The sequence below is a fragment of the Otolemur garnettii genome, unplaced genomic scaffold, assembly GCF_000181295.1.
Source record: "Otolemur garnettii isolate 467f Iridium unplaced genomic scaffold, OtoGar3 scaffold00045, whole genome shotgun sequence".
Classification (NCBI taxonomy): domain Eukaryota; kingdom Metazoa; phylum Chordata; class Mammalia; order Primates; family Galagidae; genus Otolemur; species Otolemur garnettii.
This window is the reverse complement of record NW_003852440.1, coordinates 12,353,028-12,361,162: the sequence shown is the minus strand read 5'-3', so window position 1 is coordinate 12,361,162 and position 8,135 is coordinate 12,353,028.

Genomic DNA, 8,135 nt, shown 5'->3' with positions numbered 1-8,135 from the left:
CATCACAGGAGCAGTGACAGAGCTGAGTGAATGTACAGTTCCATCGGGGCATCACAGGAGTAGTGACAGACGTGGGTGAGTATACAGTTATATCAGGACATTTGGTATTGGGAGAGTTTCAGTCCGTTGAAAACTTATGTGTGCATTTGTAGAGGTGAGAGAAATCATCCTTTCAGGGAACCCCATTTACCTGGAAGCTCGGGGGGACTATCATGAAATAGGCTGCAGGTGGAACCAGTAGCTCAGTGGGTAGGTCGTCAGCCACATACACCAAGGCCTGCGGGTTTGATCCCAGCCAGGGCTTGCTAAAACCAAACCAACAACAACTGCAACAAAAAATTTTCTAGGCATTATGGCGGGCATCTGTAGTCTCATGCACTTGGGAGGCTGAACCAAGAGAATCATTTAAGCCCAAGAGTTTGAGGTTACTGTGAGCTATGACACTATGGCACTCTACCCAGGGTGACAAAGCAAGACTCTGTCTCAAAAAAATAACAATTAAAAAAAATAAGAGGAGTAAAGAAAGAAATGGGCTGCAGAGGTGTTTAGAGGCCTGGTGACAATGACCTGCATTAGCTGTTGGAACAAGAGAAAAGAGCCTAATCAGAGCAGGGAGTGGGGTTAGCAGACAACTCACAGATGTTAAAATGCATAAACTGAACCAATGTTATGAAGCCAACATGTTCTTGGCTCAAGATGTGCACATCAAACTTAATCTCAAAATTAAGAAGGAGGAAGGTTGAATTTTCTCAGCAACCAAGGGAAATTTTAGAATCAGCTCATTTAATGGCATTTAATGTCAAATTTCAGGACTGGCTAAAATGACACAAAAGGGTGAGCAAATGGGAAAATGACATTACTAGGCAAACTAAATGTAATAAATTTAAAATAACAAAAAGATAAATAAAATTTTTCAATACAGAGGTTTTCTTCAGAGAAAGATATTACACTATAGAAAATATATATTTGATGTAGTATTCAGAGTGAAATTAGCTCCATCCAGTATGGTAAGAATTATATGGTGATTGATACACATACATAGAACCTCTCTATAAGTTGGCACCCAAGGGACTGTAACAAACTGGCCAACATACAGAAGTGGTCACTCTAGGAACCAGGCCTGCTGTGCCTATGTACACAGGAGCTGCTTGACAGTCTATGAAGATTAGATCAATCTAAGGAGGTGGTCCTTGTGGGGGGTGGTCAGCTATGGAGGTATTACTGCATATATACATGCAGTAATATGTGTGTGTGTGTGTAAAATCATTCATAAATATAGAATGATTCTTACCCCTAACAAAGAAATGTTTTTTCAGAGAATACTAGATTGCCTTGTTTTTTTTTCCCCCCAACAAAGATATCAGAGGTCTGATAAGCATTTCAAATCTTTACATCTCCTGTAAGCCAGACAACATTGCCCCCAAACACTAGCAATCACCCATTTACATTAATAAGAAGATGATATTTATTTTTTGTCCCAACTTGTAAGAATCATAATTTCCAGGGAAATAACCCTTCTCATACAGAAGCTTAAATAGGCACATTTTGACAATCACGGTGATTTTTTTCTTTAAAAATACATTTGAAAAAATTACGTCTTTAACTTATTTGAGTGTACTAACAAAAAGGTTTTCTTTATAACATTTGAAATTATAAAAATTGGGAGCAGTCTAAATTCAGCAACATGGAGATGGATTAGACAATTGTGTGACACGTCCTTCTGGAAGGGCTGCTGTGCACCTGTCAGAACGTAGTGGGTGAGAGGATTTAGTGTCAAAGTGCCCATACCCGTACATTGTCCAGGGGGAAGAGCAGTGTCCAAAGCCGTGTATGCAATGTAATTTCATTATGTAGAATCCTGTGTAGCTGTTAATACTCACTTCCTCTGGGTGTTTTATATCAGGAGATTTTAAAGTTTGTCTGATTTCCTGCATATTACAGATGTAAAAATAGGGGTAGGAAATATTAGGCACACATTTATTTTTGCGTGTATTTATTGAAGTCAAAGAGCACATTACCCAGAAATTTCACTTGGCAATATTTGCACACCTTTTGTGTCATTTTAGCATAAAATTACTTTATGAAAAACAATGACAGTGAACAGTTAGCTAGATCTCATTGCTATGCTTTTTTACAACTAAAAAGAATCATGAGTTTTTTCACTGCTGCATCTTCCCAAAAATTTGAATTACATTAAGAATGTCTTACAGAAACTTCTGTCTCACTGCAGTAATTTAATTTCATGCCTTACAAAGAGATAGGAGAGGTAAGCTTCCCTGCCAACAAGCTACCGCCAGGGAAGAAGTCAGTGATTAGCTGGTGCTGTTTAAATAATATCATCTTTAGAAATCTCCCTCTTTCAAATCCAATGTTCAATTTACTACCAATAAACTGTGCTAGAGGCATGAACAATTATTATTAATTTTGAAATTCCCCCAAGAGATGGAAGACCCCTCTCTTCTCATTTACTCTAATGTGTCCATGGGGGATTCAGGATGAGACGCCTGGCACGATGATCACCACAGACAGCTCCTCTCATGGAAAAACATTACAAGAAAAGCAAGAAAGAACAGAAGAAATTTGACCAAGAGTTTTTTTGCCTTTATGGCGGAATATCTGTATTACTTTAGAAAATTATTATGCACCAGTATTCACGAAATAATAATGTAACCTAAAGGATGATTAATTGGAGCTAGATTATTATTTTTAATAATAGCCTGAAATCTTAGAAATCATATAAATTCTTTAATAAATAACACAAGTTCACTTTTAAATTGGAACTAAATGAACAGCAAGCATGTGCATATATAGTAGCAGCACAAAATGGAAATCAAGCATCAGTGGAAATGGGGTAGGCAATGGGTAAATTCACACTGGCAGGCTGTCTCGGGGATGGGCACAATTATAACCTTGACTCAAACTACTGAAGTAATGCACATAGCCAAAATATTTGCATTCCTGTAACATTCTGAATTCTTTTACAAAAACTAAATAAAAAATTCAGAAGAAAAAAAGTACAGGCAACAAAAACAAGAAGAGACAAACAGGATTACATTAAACTGAAAAGCTTATGTCAGCAAAGGAAGCAATCAAAAAACTGAAGAGCAGCCTACAAAACAAAGGATAATACTTACAAATCATAACTTTGGTAAGGGTGAATACCAAAAATGTATCTGCAGCCCCAAACAACTCAATTATTGCTTAATTTCATGCAATAGCAATAAATTCAGTAATACAATTCAAAAATTTGCAAAGTGGCTGGGTGCTGTGGCTCATGCTTATAATTCCAGCACTTTGAGAGGTCAAGACAGGAGATTTGCTTGAGGCCAGGAGTTTGAGATCAACCTGGAAAACATAGGAAGACCCTGCCTCTACAAAAAGTAAAAAAATTGCCAAGTGTGGTGATGTACACCAGTTGTCCTAGCTACTTGGAAGGCGGAGGAGGATTAATTTAGTGTAGGAATTCTCAATTACAGTGAGGTATAATCAGGCTATTACATTGCAACCTGGGGTGCTGGGTGACAGAGCAAGATCTTGTCTCTAAAACCATCAATCAATCAATCAATAAACAAATAAATGAACTACCATATAATCCAGCAATCTCACTTATTGGGTATATGTTTATATGTTCAAATATTCAAATGTCAAAGGAAATGTAATCATTGTGTTGAAGTATCTGCATTCCAAAATTCAGTGCAGTATTATTCATCATAACCAAGATCAGAAACAACCTAAGTGTCCATCATAGAGGAATGAAGATATTGTAGTTTATACATGTATACATAATGGGATACAATTTGGTCTTTAAAAAGAAGACAATTCTGACATCTGTGACAGCATGGAAGCCCCGGAGGATGTTATCTGAAGTGAAATAAGCCAGACACAGAAAGACGGATACCGAATGATCTCACTCATGTGTGAATCTAAAGAGGCTGAACTCAGAGGATGTGGACAGCAGAGTGGGGCCCTCAGGTGGGGAGGTGCTGGTTGAAGGATGTAAACTTGCAGTTAGGAGGAGTGAGTTTAAGAGCTCTACTGTACAACATGGTGGTTTATAGGTAAAAATGGAACCCATTATTAAAAACAGCTTACAGAGGCGATTTTAAGCATTCTCACCACAAAAATGATAAAACTGTGAGATAATATATATGTTAATTAGCTTTATTGTTCCATGTATATATGTTTTGAAAGATAATTTTCTACACGACACATACAATTTTTATCAATTAGCAAAATTAGATTTTTAAAAATTGAACAATTATATGATTAATTAATAATAATGAGTCCAAATTAAAAAAAAGAAAAAAACAGAGAGAGAGAAAGAAGACCAGGAGTGGTGGCTCGGCCTGTAATCCTAGCACTATACACATGAGAGAAATATATTTACAAATGCTTTATTCTATTCTTTAATAAAAAATGCATTAGTATTCTTAAAAAAAAAAAAAAAAAAACTCCTAGCACTATACGAGGCCAAAGCAAGTGGATTGCTTGAGCCCAGGAGATCAAGACCAGCCTGAATGAGAGGCAGACCAAAAAATGGGAAACTAGCAGGGTTGTGGCAGGTGCTTGTGGTCCCAGCTACTTCCCAGCTACTCATGAAGCTGAAACAAGAGGATGACATGTACCCAAGAGTTTGAGGTTGCTGTGAGCTGTGATGACACCACTGCGCTCTACCCAGGGCCACAGAGTGAGGCTCTGTCTCAAATATAGATAGTAAACAGGAGCAAATAAAATAAAATCAGATAAAATAAAATAAAATAAGAGAGAAACGTTAATATAATAAAACAAATTTGAGGCGTTCTAATGGAAGATTAAAAGCATTTCACATAAAATGTCTCTAGATGGTGAAGCACAGTCAAAGGCAACATTGACAAGAAAGCATTACAATTTTCAGTATTGTTTTCCGGATCCTTTATGTTCCCCCTCCTTTCAAACTTTATTCTCTTTTCTCTCTTTCAGCCCCCCTTCCTTAGTCTCCGTCCGTAACAGAACCACAGCAGTCTCACCACCGGCTCCCGAGCCACCCCAATCCAGCTCGGGCCGGGCCAGCCGGCACCTCCCGTGCCCCAGGTCCCAGATCTTCTCATCTACCCAAAGCGATGTCGATGGCAATACCCTAAGTGCTGCCGCTCGGTTGGCAGCTCTAGTGTTCGCCTCTCTACTTTTTGTTACCATCAGTATTCAAATATTTTGCTGTTTCTCCCATCATGACAACAAGAACAACTTCGCACGTGACCCACACCGGCCTTCGGCGTCCCTGGCCTTGCCTGACCTCCTCGTACATCCACGCTTCATACCGTCTCCTTGCACCCAAACCCACTCCTCTGTGTCCCTCAGCCCCACTAAAATCAGTGGTTCACACGCACCATCTCGCGACACTACTCCACCCGCTGAAGTCAGCAGGAAGAAACTCTCAGTCTTCACGTGACTTGGTGACAGCAGTTGGCCCTGATGATTCTCTCTCTCTTTCTCTCTCTCTCTTTTTTTCTAGAAACCCTTTATTCACCGGCTTCCAGAACACCACATTCTCCTGGCCTCTCTTCGGCCTCTTTCTCTTATTTCCCCACATGTCCCAGCTCTAAGGGTCAGCCCTTAGAACTCCTTTCTTCTCACTTAGGAAACTGATGGACTGCCACCCTTAAAGTAGCAATTCCTCTGAGAGGTTTATTGACAGGTGAGACCATTCCCCTGCAGTATAAACCCACCGCACACCATCCCTCCCTGCCCCCTAGAAGTCAGACCTGTCAGCCTGAACACATCATCAAATCTCCTCCACCCCTAATCTTCCTCAGTTTATATAAACTAACACTGAAAAACACAATGAGACCTCTGACTCCTTTATGTATTTATTTTTCTCCCACGTATAGTCATCTCATTGTCTTAGTCCCACCACTAAATGCCAGCCTGGAGGTGGTCACCTTCTATGACTTCTGTTTCAATGGACCTGGACAGCTCTTGTCTGATCCTGGCAGTTGCCCTTTACCTGGGCTCTCACACCTGCCCTTTCTTCTCCACTGTGACTTCTTAGCAGAGCAGCAATGAGCCTTTCAAAATACATGCAAATCATAGCAACCCCTGAAAATAATCTCATGGCCTCCTGCCTCACCCAGCAGAAGAGGCCACTCGGCTACAACAGACCGGAGGGCCTCTGGGGAGCTGGCCCATGGCTGTGACTGGACCTCTTGCTCTCTCCACCTGCTCAGCTCATCTCAGAGATGTCAGACTCTGGGCTCTTCTGCAAGTACCTGCCCTGCATCCACCTTGGGACCTGTGTCCTTGCTGCTCCTCTTCCAGGAATGGTGCTCTTCTGCGGTCCATAGGACACACAGGCTCTTGCTAAAGATTCACCTTCTTAAATAAGTGTTTCCAACAAGCTTCACTGCAACTCTTCCCGACTTGTCTGTTTCATCTTCCTTGTCACCTTTAAATATCCCTAATTTATCATTCAGCTTGGTTACTGTCTGATCCTGCACAATTATGTAAATCTGATGAAAGCAGAAGTTTTGAATCCGTGCTCAGACAGTATGTGACACCTGGCACGTGCTCAGTATGTATTTGATGAATGAATTAAGAACGTGGGTTTTGAAAGTCCTTCCCAAACTATTTATGCTCTTGTGTTTAAATATTATGTGTAATGTGTGCCCAGGACTAGCTGCTTGGGAAGCTGAGACACTGTGGGTCTGGATTTGTGCCTAGGTTCTAGCCCTGGGCCTTGGCTTCTTCTTTGTACAACAGGAGTATCACAGGACCCACCTCATAGGGCTGTCAGGAAAATCAGGTGAGTAACTCCCGGTAGAAACATCTGCAGGACTGCACAAACACCACACACGCTGGGTCACTGTTATAAATCCCATTATCTTTTCATTTTTTCTGCCAAGGTTATATGAAGGGTTCATGTATGACAGAAGGTTTTTTAGTTTTTTGTTTTCATTTTTCCTGGGAGACGTCATTGAACATCAGGTCTCAACAGACACTGAGGCTGTTAACTCTCACGCTCTCTTGCCATGAGCAAGTCTTGCCTCCTGGTTTCTGAAGCCCAGCAGAGCCCTGGCAGCTCTCTAGCGATTTGGAAGGACAGGGAGGGGGAGCCTCTCTGCATTGGAAAATTTAGATGTAAGCGGCTAGTAGGAATGTGCCTGGATGAGAAGCCATTTGTTTAGAGTTCCTCTTGCCAGGAGCAGTTAAAGTAGAAATTACCTCTGGGTTTAAACAAATAATGTTCAGTGGAAAAGAGAATTTGAGGAAACATATTGTGTTGTAAGAATTAAATAAGGCTGCCAAGCTTTTGGCCTCTGCTCATATGTTGCGCTTAGCTTCTCTCTCCCTCTCTTGAATCCCTTTTCTTAATTTTCTAAATATTATATATCTGTGGGGCTATTTCTACCTTTTATTCTTATAAAAATTATTAGTTTTAAATTTCTTAATACAAAATAATTATAAACTTTTGCATTAAGGTGTCATCTGATTAACAGCCTCTGATAACTTCATCTACTTTTCAGCATAGTGCCCGAGAGCACAAAAGGAGACAAAATTATATAGCACAGTAAACAAAAGTTAGGCTCAGTTTGCCTGAAATTAACTGCACAATTATTATCAAGTTACTTACCTTTCCCTTATCTGCGAATGGAGGTAAAGTTCTATATCTTAGTTGGTGTGAAGAGGGAAGAGAGAATGTACGTAAAGCAATTCATATAATGCTCAATAAAACACAAGAACGTGTAAGTCACAGTAGACCTACCTATGAACATATACAAACCATCTACTTAAAATGATGCCTCAATGTGAGGTAGGTGAAGTCAGATTAGCTACAACAATCCCTCACTTCCAAAAGGAAAGGAAAGGAAAGAGCACAGCCTGTGCTTCCTCTGATGTCCACCTGCCTGCCTATAGAGAATGGGTTTCTTTAAAAGCCAGATGACCAGACAGCTTAATTATTTATTATGCTTATTTATGCTTAAATATTTTCAAGTGTGTATATAGGTCATATTTTTGCTGGTTATAAAATAGTATGGGCTTCCAGTTAAAAATGGAAAAAGGCCTTTTTAGGGTGGCTCCTGTGGCTCAAAGGAGTAGAGTAACGGCCGCATATGCTGGAGGTGGTGGGTTCAAACACAGCCCTGGCCAAAAACTGAAAA